Source organism: Amphiprion ocellaris, chromosome 7, assembly GCF_022539595.1.
Source record: "Amphiprion ocellaris isolate individual 3 ecotype Okinawa chromosome 7, ASM2253959v1, whole genome shotgun sequence".
In the NCBI taxonomy this organism is placed as follows: Eukaryota; Metazoa; Chordata; class Actinopteri; family Pomacentridae; genus Amphiprion; species Amphiprion ocellaris.
This window is the reverse complement of record NC_072772.1, coordinates 4676275-4688919: the sequence shown is the minus strand read 5'-3', so window position 1 is coordinate 4688919 and position 12645 is coordinate 4676275. Positions and strand designations below refer to the sequence as shown.

At 40.7% G+C, this 12645-nt stretch overlaps 1 protein-coding gene across 3 annotated transcripts in view; it reads right to left on the bottom strand.

Annotated features, from left to right (window-relative positions):
• The window catches only part of sipa1l3 (signal-induced proliferation-associated 1 like 3), a 77931-nt gene extending 66504 nt beyond the window's left edge, over positions 1-11427 (bottom strand). Inside the window, exons 1-2 of one of the 3 annotated variants that reach the window (XM_035956406.2) lie at positions 11271-11427; positions 7983-8105 (exon numbers count right to left, since the gene is read on the bottom strand). The gene's annotated coding sequence lies outside the window, so the exon portion shown is untranslated. The remainder of the gene's footprint in view (positions 1-7982; positions 8106-11270) is intronic. The other 2 variants (XM_023288391.3, XM_023288392.3) reach the window with 2 other exon arrangements.
• Positions 11428-12645: the final 1218 nt, after the last annotated feature.

Here is a 12645-nt window from a genome sequence, read left to right as displayed (position 1 = left end):
ACGTGGGAACCACTGGAAAAACACAGCTCTCTGTAGACAACTGTGCATGTGAGTGTGTGCATGTACATGAAGGAGGGGAAAAGCGTCTGGAGTAGCTACATGGCAGAAATGTTCTTAATGGATGCAACCATGTGTGTGTTGAGGTGTTTAGGCTAAGAGCAGTGACAGAGTTCATGTCTGGGAGAGAGAGAAGGGAGCAGAGAGAGACGAAGAGAGAGGCATTGTGGGTGTTTGAGTGCCTCTGAGCAACAAAGTGGGTCAAGTGAGTTTCAGTCAGCGATGGAGAGATAACAGTGACCTTCTACACACACAAGCAGTCACCTGGTAGCTGCTGCATACAGACAAAATACCACCGTCTGCTGCCTCTCTCTTGTTCTAAACCTTTTAGTGTTGCTCTTCTTAATTGTACTCATTAAAGCAGAGGAGATCCGCTCCACATACACACTCTCTCCAGAGACAACCACACAACAGACTGTACATTTCCTCCATGGATTCACACACAATACACTTCCCTGTCTCTCTGAGGCTCTCACCTCTCTCTAGGGGGGCTTGTATCACATTCACACTTTTTTAATCGTCACTTACTTCCACTGTGTTTTGTTCTCCTTCCCTTTGGTCATCATCATTACTATTTCTCAGGTAAAGCCTCGTCTGACACATTGAACAAGACAGTTATCTAATCAGAGCTCTGTTGCAGAGGTCATGGGGAAAAGGGAGACAGAAAAGGGAGGACAAATCAAGAAGGTGAAAGAAGAGAAGGAAGCACATGGACTGGTTTTCTTCTTGCAACAGACCTCCCTTTCAGCCTCTGCCTTGTCCTCCCATCCCTCCTCTCCTGTCAAGCGATTGCTCTCCCTGAGTTATCAGTCCATCAGTCTCCTCCTCTCCCACGAAGATAACAGCCTCTGCTGGTGTGTGGACAAACACCCCAACTTCTGTCCCTTCCTTCTCCCCTTCACTGCACTCTATTCCACTCATATGGGACAGTTAACAAGCCTGCCCCTGCTGCACACACTCACTTTTGACATATGCCCTTAAAATAAAAGAGCATTTAACACATAATTGTATTTTTAAAAAGTGTTACTAGTGGATGAGCTGCACTGTAAGCCAAGTCTGCAATGTGGAGAAGATTAAAAACAGCGAGCTAAGCATTACAATGCAAGGATTACACAGGATGGCATCAGAGGGCCTAATTACAATACTACTAATTTAATCAGGCACTTCAATAAACAGCACTTGAAGGCATACAAGTTTTCACGCGCAGTAGCTCAGGAAACATCTGTGCTCAGGCTCAGCAAAAAAAAGACTATACATATGTACTGAGCAGGATGAATAGAACCTTTACTTGGAGAGAACTGGAGAAATTAAATCATCCTACAACCACCAATGTCATTCTGTGCACCAAAAATCTGATTTATTCATACTGGGAAGATGTTCAGTCACATTAACTACTATTTAATTTAAAATTTTAGTAAGCAGCATGTCGTCCTGTCAGACAAAAGCAGTCAGAACTGCAGAAGATACTGGAGTCCAGTAGTTTTTTTTTATAGCTTTTGCTACCAATCAGTATATTTTAATGCCATTTCTTAAAGTGTTCCCACGGTCTTGTCTTAGTTTTGCAAGCTTGGTGGAAGGCTGAAATATAACTGAAGATTAAGGCTATGTTCTGACAAACATTAGCACAGCAGGAAAAAAATGCAGCCCATTTAATTTCTTTGCGGTCACTATGTTGACACAGCAGCATGCTAAGACATGTTGTCATCTACCAAAAACTTTGAAATTAGCCAAACTTTTGCAGAAATGTAATATGACTGCATTTGCTGTTTAAACACATGCAAGCACAGACTTAACTTGATGGCAGATAGATGGTTTTCCACTGTAGGAATTTGGGAAAGGCCCATGAAGGCACGAACATTTACAGTAACAGCCCCCTAATCAGTTCTTTTAGCCATTTCTATTGCAGTGTGCAATTCGAAAGCCTCGACTGGTAAGTCAACTCAGAGTGCGTCAAAACAATGACAAATGGTAGTTACTGAACCTAAGTCCAGTTCTTTGGGCATGTAGGAAATAGAACAATGGAGGGTTTGCTATGCTAGCCAATATAGTAAACATGTTGTTGATGGCGATGCTTGAGAGAAGACTGCTACTCGACAAGGACATATACAATGAAGAAAAAATGTCATTTGTTGATGTTTTTTTTCTTCGAGTTTATTCAATCAGCATCACAACCAGCACAGCAGTGTGCCACTGTTCTACATTTGTAGTTCCTGTGGTTGGAACATGCACAAAAAGTTCTTGCAATGGAATTGTTTATGTTCATCATTAAGGATTTAATATGTTGTTGCAGTGAAATCCTTGGGAAAAATGTAAATTGACCACAGAAAACACTAATCACAAGTCAGTCAAAATGTTCACTACACTGAACAATTCTGAATTATACAGTCAGTGTATACACATACGCACACCACCACACATCCTGAGCAAGATTTTCAAAGGCCTGAAAACCAAACAGCTTTGTGTTTGTCGGAGGTCTCTTAAGTCCATTTCATAGAGCAGACTTAATATATTATCTGCATAACATCATAAATACATTAGCATACCATACTTTCAGTGAGCAGAGCAGACCAAGTGAACTTGTGTGGAAAGAGCCCACCAAATAACCTTAATCCAATCTGATTTGGAAATGAGGAGGGAAAAAAAATGCACATTTTGATACAGTGCCATAATAAACTGGGACAAGAAGCATTTATGGAATGACCACATGCTATACTCAATTAGCATTAAAACAATGGCTCCACAGTTAGCAGTTATAGCTTGAGATAGGAGCTGTGAAAAGACACAGAGAGGGCGAAACTGTATGCTTGAATGTATGGCTCTATGAATGACTGCATTAGTGTATGTACTAGGGCTGGACCCGAATATCCGAATATTCGGTCGTTGTGGTGGGATCCTTACATATTAATTTTGAGATCTGAATACTCAGATGCCACTGTTTCAATTGCACAACATTTTATAGAAATGTCCATTCTTGTAAATATATGCCACTGTTTTGCGCTACCTGTCTTATATATAAATATATAAATTAGTAGTACAATATAATTAATTAGGTAAATGTGTCACTTTCTAAATTAGTATTTAATTTGTATTTGAGTTTGTTTAAATGTCCTTGACCGTGTTAATAAGTAAAGAAACGAATAATATAAATAAATGAATAATATTCTGTCATGTTGGTGTTCAGCCCTTTTTTTCAACATGTAGTTGGAAGCAGCGTGGTTCCTCTCCGGAAACTAGGATGACCTAATCCTAAACTATTCCAACAATTCACGGGCAAAAGAAAAAGTCCAAGACATCAGCTGCAAGCTAGATTTTTTTCTGAGCTTAAAAGCAATGTTTTTGCTCATGTCCTGTGAGCTGGTCATTTGTCTTAGTGACAGATCTCCGCAGCGTAAGGCCACTTCTCTCCCCGCTGCCTAATGTCTGATTCACAGCAACACTCATCTTCACCACACAGTTGCATTCTTCTCAGTACACACTCACTTCCCGTGACCTCCAACAGGCAGCACAGAAGGAGCAAAAAGGCTGACCAACGCCTCCAAATAAAATGCAGATGAAATTCCCATGAGGTGCCTGGAAGCAACAGAGATGATTTTATGACACTACAAAAAGAAAGAAAAACGTGGTCATTCACACATTGCTTTCACAATAAAGAAAAGACTCACTGCTGAGACATAATGGTCAGGATTATTCCAGCCTTTTGATGATTCAGACCACTGACAGAGATGAAGGGCTTTTTCACTTCTCCATTAACATTTTTGATCACTGACTTCAAGAAGCTGGTCTTTATCTTCAAGCTTTAAATTAAAACTGGTAGGAAAAAATGTGGTATATTTCTGATAAGCAATGTAATTTGGAGTAAAATATGAAATCACACGATAGGAAGTTCTGTTACAGTATGTGTGAATTATGGCTGAAAAGAATTGTTTATTATTGGTCAGGCAACTATAGAAATAGATTAATTAAACTCTATAATTTGTCCAAGTGCTAATGAGGAAAAACTGTAAATATTTGCTGGTTCTAGTGTTTCAAATGTGCATGTTGTGCTTCTCTGATTTTAATATGGCATTGTTAACTAAATATGTTTGGGGGAGAGAAAACCCAACGCAAATATATCAGCTTGGGTTCTGCAATGGGCATTTTTCTGAATTTTCTGCCCTAATACAGGAATGAGAGCTGCTAACGTGTAATGATTTTCAATAAATAGTTGTAAAAACATCCAAAAAGCAGTTAAAAAAAAAACCACAGGCCTAGCATGATTATAGATGTCTAGGCCTGAAGCGTAGATTTTTTTGGTATTTTTAACTTGGAAGGGGGGACACTGAAAGGATTAATGAATGGCAATTGTGAGGTTTTATGATTATTTGCTGCAGCTCAGAGTAAAACAGATAGCAGATGAACTTATGCCTTAACAGGTGTGTGATGGTCAAGCTCATGTGTATGCGGGGCGCACAAGGTTAATTTACTCCTCCTCACTCTATAAAAAACAGATGGAAACAGAATCAGCTGTTTCTTTATCTCGTCAGGCAGGATTTCCTGTTTCCAGAACATTTCTGCTATGCTAGAGTAAGATAGAGCTCTTTGTGGAAACACACACACACACACCACCTGTCATCCCCATGTGTGAAGCCTCAGTTAGGGACAGATATGAAGCAGGTGTAACAACACACTCTTCTTCTTAAGCAGCAGACAATTTCAACTCCCAAGACACAAGAAACAAGACGTAGTTAGATAAAGACATTACAGAAAAAAGTGGCCCCCACCCCTTTTCAGCTCCCTGACAATTTACATTCATGGATGGTTACTGGACTGCTTTGCAAGTCTACAGAACAAAGTCTGTTCCCCAGAGATCAAATGCATGATTTGTGCTTCTAGTACCATCACCAGCCTCTCAGAGTACAGCACTAAAACACCACTTAACATCATACTTTCTGAAAGATGCAATATAACTCAGAGAAACTTTACAAAGTGGGAAGAGAAATAGTTGTGAGGCTTCAGAGAACAGCACATTTAGTACTGCTCGGAGACGAAGCCGGCCTATAGCCAGCTACTGCAGCTATTCCTACCCATCATGGCCTTGGGTTCAAAGTGAGAATTCAGAAAAAATTCAGTCAGTCAGATCTGGTTTTCTTACAGTACTGTCTCCTCTATTTCAATAAGCACAGATTCAAGTTTAAACTCACTGCCTGACATAGCTAGGTACAGTCTCTTTCTTAACTGGACAACCATTTGCAAATCTGTACAGTCGCCTTCATATTAACTGCTAAATGGGCAGTCATATAAAGGAGGGTGTAAATCACATTTTATGTACAGCACTCTGTCAGGCTGTCTTAATGCTTTGTAGACTATGTATCTCCTGTAACCCTGTCAGAAGCTTTGTTGTAAGTCCAATGACCCTGTTTAAGTGTTTTGCAGATGGACGATGAGGCATTTTCTCTCACTCCCTCCCTCTGCTATGAACGCTGACCACGGGGAGGACACAGGCCAACCTATGGCAAGAAAGGCCTCCTCAACATCTGTGTTTATCCTCGAGCTAAAAGCAACAGCCTATATTTACCCCAGTCAAACATACCCAGCACAGAGGAGTCAAGAGAAGGAAGATGTAGCCTGGGACCTAGCTGGTGCTATGACTGAGAGGCTATTCTGTCTGATAGCCAAACTGAGAAGACCATAACTGCTGGAAAAGACAAAAGTGCACTCTGGGAGTGCTATACTAGCTGAATGCAAGCACATCTCGGGCATTTACAAGCAGGAATGTGATTCTCTGATTCATCCTCTTCCCTCAGAAGAAGACACAGATTGGTAAACAACACCTTGAGGGAATCTGACCTCTGAAGGAGTGAGAAGGAAAAAATGAGGAGGCAGTCTTGACAGATCAACTGCCTACCTAGCAAATGTTTTATAGCTGCACAGAAGGCCATAAAGCAGAGACTCATTTCAAGAAACACGGTGTGCCCCTCTTTTCTGTAAATCTCTGACCTCTTGACACTGTCATCCATGTTGACTTATGGATAAGACCCTCATGGGAGGAAAATACATCAAAGAGAGTGGGGGAGGAGCTGCTATACCATTGGTGGTCTAACACTATTTCATTTTAAACTGTACACCTGCACTCCTGATTAACACGCGTGTATGACGCAGCTCTTCTGAAACTATATTCATCCTGTGGTTTACCAATCTATATGAGACTGCTGCTAAAGATTAATCCTACACACTGACTTGCTTACATTTTATGTACTCTTCTTAGGCTTCCACAACCTTTTTTGTGTGAATGAACGACCATCACAAGAGCTACTTATACACAATGATGCTCTGCAAATGATCCAATCAATTATCAATATTCAAATTAAAAATATATTGTATGTATACATAAAACTGTACATATCTGTGAGGCAGTCTAGTGTGGAGATGTATTTTCAGTGATTTGAGGACAGGTCATCACCTCAGAGAGACTGTAGCTCTAAACTACATTTTCATCCACATCACAGCTGAACCACAGAATTACATAAAACACTACATTACATAATTATCAAATAAAATGTAATTTCTGTTCTCGCTGCATGCATGCTTGCTTTCGCCCACACAATGCACTCTGGGTTTCTGTTCTGCTCTCCCTCAGACTGTCTTGTTCGACGAGCTAAAATTTTGCTGCAACATCAACATTGTATACTGTTTTGTATATGGTGCCTGAAGTCTTTAGATTTTTGCTGCACTGTAATGGCACTATAACTGTATTTAAATGTAGTTACATTTAATTTAAGGCAATTTTAATTGGTTTGAACATTCCTTTGCTCTATGCAAAGAGCTTCGAACTGCTTCCTTTAGTGAAAGCTGCGACACTAATAAGCATGCTTTGTCTATATAGTCTATATATTTTATCCAAGAGGTGTTGCATGAACAAAATGACTGTCATTACTTAATCTTGCAACCAGAAAGGGAGGGTTTGGTCATCTACAGTGTGAGAGTACAGGGTAGTTTGTCCCCATGTTTTAATATCTGAACAATTATCACAGGTAAACAACCCTGAATTAAGATAATAATCCAATTAAACACCTGTTTGCGGCAGTCAATTAACATCCTAACTGTGTTTCACTTCAGTTGAAAGGAGGCTGTGATGCCAGGTGTGATGACATGTGGAGAGCCATTTAGATTACCTGCCAACACAGGTTTAACCTGCGTCACAGTGTTGTTTATAAGGACTATAAAGAAGACTAGGAGCCAGCAATAAATACCAGAGAAAGCAGTTAGAAATACACTTCAATAAGAAATTGATTTCAGTATCCTGTAGCAGGCAAGTCAGCTGACTATGAGCCAGTGATGGCTGAACGCTATCAGTTCAAGTTAAAGCCGACGCTACACGGTAGGCCCCTTCAGACACACACTTTTGCACACACACACACACACACACACACACACACACACACACACACACACACACACACACACACACACACAGACGCAGCCGTCACTATGGACGTTGACATAGACCAGATGGCATCTATAGCCTAAAGGTTTGTCCTGCCTCTGTGATCTACCAGGATACACCCAACGATTGAGATGGATGTTGTGCATGTACATGTGTGAATTCCTCTGCATACTGTGAAAACACACAATTGTTCATTTCTATTAACCTTTATTTAACTAAGGCGCCTTTAAGGATTAAATAGAAACCTGGCAAGAGATTTTGCATTCTAAAATTACAAACAGCAGGAGGGCAGCCAAGGTGTCGCGGTTGGGAAAGAGAACTGCAAACATCGCTGGTGCCAAAACACTCTCTTTGCTGCCTTGACAACTATCACAAAAGATGATCTTGGAAAGATTTCATTGTTCACCCAACAGATGACCATGATTGAATGCTTGTGAGTAAGTTCCTTAAAATCCTCTTCAAGAATAAAGTAACAAGAAAAAAAAAACAACTGATGAGTCACCTCTGCCAAGATAGGGCACGGTGATTCAACAAAATGCTTACAGGCGAAGTAACTCAGGTGGCCCACATTCAGCTCCCTTTGAAGACAGGATTCTTTGTTCCTCCAGCTGCTCGCAGTGTAACTCTAAAACAAGCAGCAGAAAATATGAGATGTTCAAAATCACAGACTGTAAGAAACTGTTATCTTTTACCCAGTGGAACAACTACAAGCCGACTGCTGGAGGTGCTTTACAACAATCTGACATGAGTCAAAAGTTACAAAATGAGCATAGATAAGCACAGGTAATGTTTTGTCACTGCCTAAATCATACAACAAACATGCTTATACAGATACTGTGGACCTGGAACATATTTTGGACAAAACCCAGGGCACATATAAAATGTATGAAGTTGAACAGCATCACCACACATTTTGATTGGAAGGTTTAAACACATAATCTCAACTAAATCTCAAAACTGGGTGCTCAGAGACATAAACATTGCACAAAACTTTGATTTTGTCTTTGTTTAAGTACATTTTTTTTAGCACTAACATTTGCCTGATCTTTATTATATTATATGTGTAAGCACGTCTGGGAAAGGGGTTGCTTGTAAATTTTGTGTATCGACTTATCCAATGAAGTTGGCCTTAAGGGTGCACGGTCATTTTTTCCCGTTTCTGATGAATTTGACAAACAAAAACATCTATTATACTTGAGTAAATGGAACTCATATTCCTGAAACTGGTTATAAAACATATTTTTTCCATTCTTTTCTCTTGGTGCTGCCTGAAATCCCTTTCGAGGCATCTAAAGCCCACACAAATTCCAGGAAAAAGAGTTTTTCCTGGAATTTGTGTGGGTAGAAACACAGTGCAATGGCTTTGATTCAATTCATATAACTTAAACTGTCCCACTTGAAAAACAATATGGTATCTAAGCAAGAGTCCATTAATGTCAAATTCTAAATAAAGTGTGAACCGGACACTAGACAACAGTGGATTTTATTGACTTTTATGCAATGTTAACACCAGAACTTCAAAAAAAAAAAAAACCCATCTGAAGAATAATTTCAAATTATTGTTTTCATTTTATTGCCAATGTTATTGTTAGGCACTTTGCTTAACACTTGTAGAACAAACCTCAAAGGACATTTTAACACGGCAAAGTAGAAAAAGCACAGCTCTACATCATAAAATTAACAAATTCCATTAAGCTGCTTCAGATTTAGAATCCTGTCAGTGTGATGACATTACCTTGGCACTTAAAAAAAACTGCACCATCATTAATCTTTTTACCAACTCCTGTGCTACTACTATGACATGAAAGAGGCCTATTACAACATAACTTTGGCAGTATCCCACTGAAAAAGGCACACACAGTAGTGATTATAAGCACTTTAAATAGCAAAAATGTTTGTCATGAAATTTTAACTGCACCAGACTGCACGACAAACTGAAATGCCTGCAACCTTTTACATGTTTGCTTCGTCTCTATAAAGTCACACACTCCTGTTGTTTACTTCCAGCATGTCCCTGCAAACACAGCTTGCAGGGACATGCTGCTGCATTGACTAATGTAATATGTCAGGTTGAACTAGTGGTGTGCTGCAGGTTTTTTGTTTCCCAGCGATCAATTTATGGGATTTTTTGCTTTGTCAGACAGGTACAGAGTTATAGCGGGAGACAGGACAGGAGCATGTGATTGTTAGATACAACAGTGAAGGCTTCATAGATGGATATTATTCAAAATTAGAAGGTCTAACAAGAGCAGTGCGGCTAATCTAAAAATCACATAACTTTTACTTACTCAATAAGTGTAGTATGCTTTGGATTTACAGCTATAAACAATGCAGTGCCACAGACTGGTAAATTCCCAGAGCATAAATGACTAGCCTGCTTAGTTTTGCCTTTGACATTTTCAAAAATCCATGGAAAGGGTGGAAGTTGCTCGATGGAAACTGTAAAGAGAGAGCATTGTGTAACTGACTCCTGCAGTCTGGTGCACAGCCAGAGATCAAAGCAAACTGGATTTACAATATGGAAAGCCATGTCATTATTATTCAGCATAAACTTTGCTGTTGAGAACTGCACTGGCGACATTCAAATCCGATTCTCTCTCGAACTGAACGTGAAATGCAGGATTTACCCATTGCACAGCAAAAATTTGTAAAAAATTAAAAAAAAAAAAAAAGTGGGCAGTGCTGCGCTCCAACCCATGTGCTGTTACAGTCTGCTGAGCAGTGGGATAACCAGGTTGAGACACTTGAACATCATTCCCACATTTTCCTGGTAATCATTATTCTATTAGTTCCAGATGGGAGGCAACCAGTGCAAATGATGCCCAGAATATATGCAGCGCTGCCATGCTCTGCTGCTCCTGCCCAACAGATCCATCATGCTGATGCTCGACGTGTCATTTCCTGAGGGTTGGGGAATACAGCAGCAACACGGGGGACCTCAATGAAAGGGAGGCATCATCACCTCCCATTCAGTGCGCACACACACACACTCGACCGCACAGACGCTCACACACACTCGCATTTAGACGATGCACTTGTAAATCCTGCACACACGTTTTGAGTCTGCATGTCCACACACGCAGCACCAAGATCAATCCACCTCTTACCATCACAATTAAAACGTGTTGCACACCCTCTCACAGTAACCCGCTACCGTTTACAACTCCTGGACCCTCCTCCAGAGATACGTGTTTTACCGTGAAGCCAAAAATTATTTTCCATGCAGCTCATAATAAAACAAAACCTCCAGTCTCGGCAACTTCCTATTGCAGCACAACTACTCGAAATGCAAAGCTCGTCCAGGCTAACTAGCTGGCTAGCTCTGCTCCCAAACAAAGCTCCCATTGTCTGGAACTTGTAGTTTTACCGTTTTCTCTTGGCCCTCACAACTGTGATTAACTCAGGTACGAAAAACTACAAATCCGAAGTCTGCATAGCTCCGAGAGCATGCGCACTGGAACCCTAATTATCAGGATGGTTGTAGAATATTTTACAGTTAATACATTTTAGCGGGTAGCACCACATTTGAGGCGGTGTATGGACTCTGCTGAATGGCCGGAGGTGGAAGAGGGGCAGGGAGCCGGTGTGAGCGGCTCCAGGTGGGACAGAGACGAAGAGCTGAGCCGTAGTAAAGACGCTGCTCTCCGCATTGACTGAAGTTGGTCGCTCGGCTGCCGCTCGGTGTTTGCTCGCTAACGTTTAGTTCACTCGTCACTTTTTAGCGCTTCAGAGTAACCCCCGCTACTATACTAAAACTGCTCGGAGAGAACAAAAACAGCTCACAGCTTACCTAACGCTGCTCCGGCGGCTCCTCTCGGCTCCTACTCCGTTAAAATAATTCTCCAGACATTGTGGAAACAGCCGACGGTCGGCAGCCTGTTCACCGAGAGAGACGTTGCCAAGAATGCTCAACCGAAACCACGGCGAAGCTGCGCCCGCACGCTCACTGCGCCTGCGCGGCTCCGACTGCTGCAACCTGCTGATAGTAACAGACAGGGGGCGCTGCTGTGGACACACTGGACGTTACAACAAGGTACAGTAGAACAAATATGCAAACATGTGCAGCCAGTGAAATCAAACTAACAAAATGTAATGACCAACCAGTGAGCAATACTGGATTCTGCAAAAACATAAACAACTTTTTTTTTTAATCTAAATCTTATCTTAACACAGTTAATGTATTAACTTATTTTTGTGTGTATGCATGTATTTATTGATTTATTTAGTACTGTTAACATATCAGCGTTCTGAGTGAATTTTTCTTAAGCTAGGCAAAGGCCATTTATTGATTACATATAGGCTGTTAAATGTTTATTAATAACTAAATAGCATTTTAAAAAAAAACAACTTAGGCATTTATTGAGTCACTAAAATACTAAATACTGTAGAGTACAGACCACATCAGCATGATTATAAGCATCCTCTGGTAAATTAACAACCAGATACTGATGTCTCTCACCATATGGACTTCAGGAGATGATTAGATGATGATAAACTGTGACCTACTGGTTGGGTTCTCTCTGTTCTCATGTTTCTTACATGTTTGTCCCCTGACAGCCGGGTCCTAATGTTTTTTGAGCAACACACCATACTATGACGTTTTTACAATGATGGTTCTACTATGGAACCAGTTTGACATGTTCAGGTGTTCTTTGTGTGAAAACTCAGAGATTTCAGGTATCAGAAGGTGGTTTTCAACTTTCTTTATTAACTTTCTGCTTCAACATTAAACTAAATTTCCTTCACTAAGCCAGCCCTCTGGACTTCCAGTAAGCTGTGTTCCTATTGGCTGTCCAGGTGGCTGCTTGGTGTTATCAGGAACACCTGAGCAGCTCAGTGTCTTCCTGCTTTATTTAGCTGCAGACAAACATTTCCTCTGCTTCTGTTCACCACTGAACCGGGTTTGGCTCCGTTGCTTTAGTCTGTTCTTTAGGCGTTGGCTTGCAGCTTCCAGCAGTAAAATCGTCTTTAATGTGTTTCTTGGTGTGTTTTAGGGCTTTGTACTGGATAGTTGTCTTGGTAAATGTGGTTCTTTAGCCACAGTTAGCACATGGTGCTAATGTGTGCAGTGATTAGTGGATTTGGTACAGCTGAGTTGTGTCTTTATCTTGGCTGTAGTGAGTCTTTAGAGGTTTTTGGTCAGACACATTCTGTATTCTTGTTTG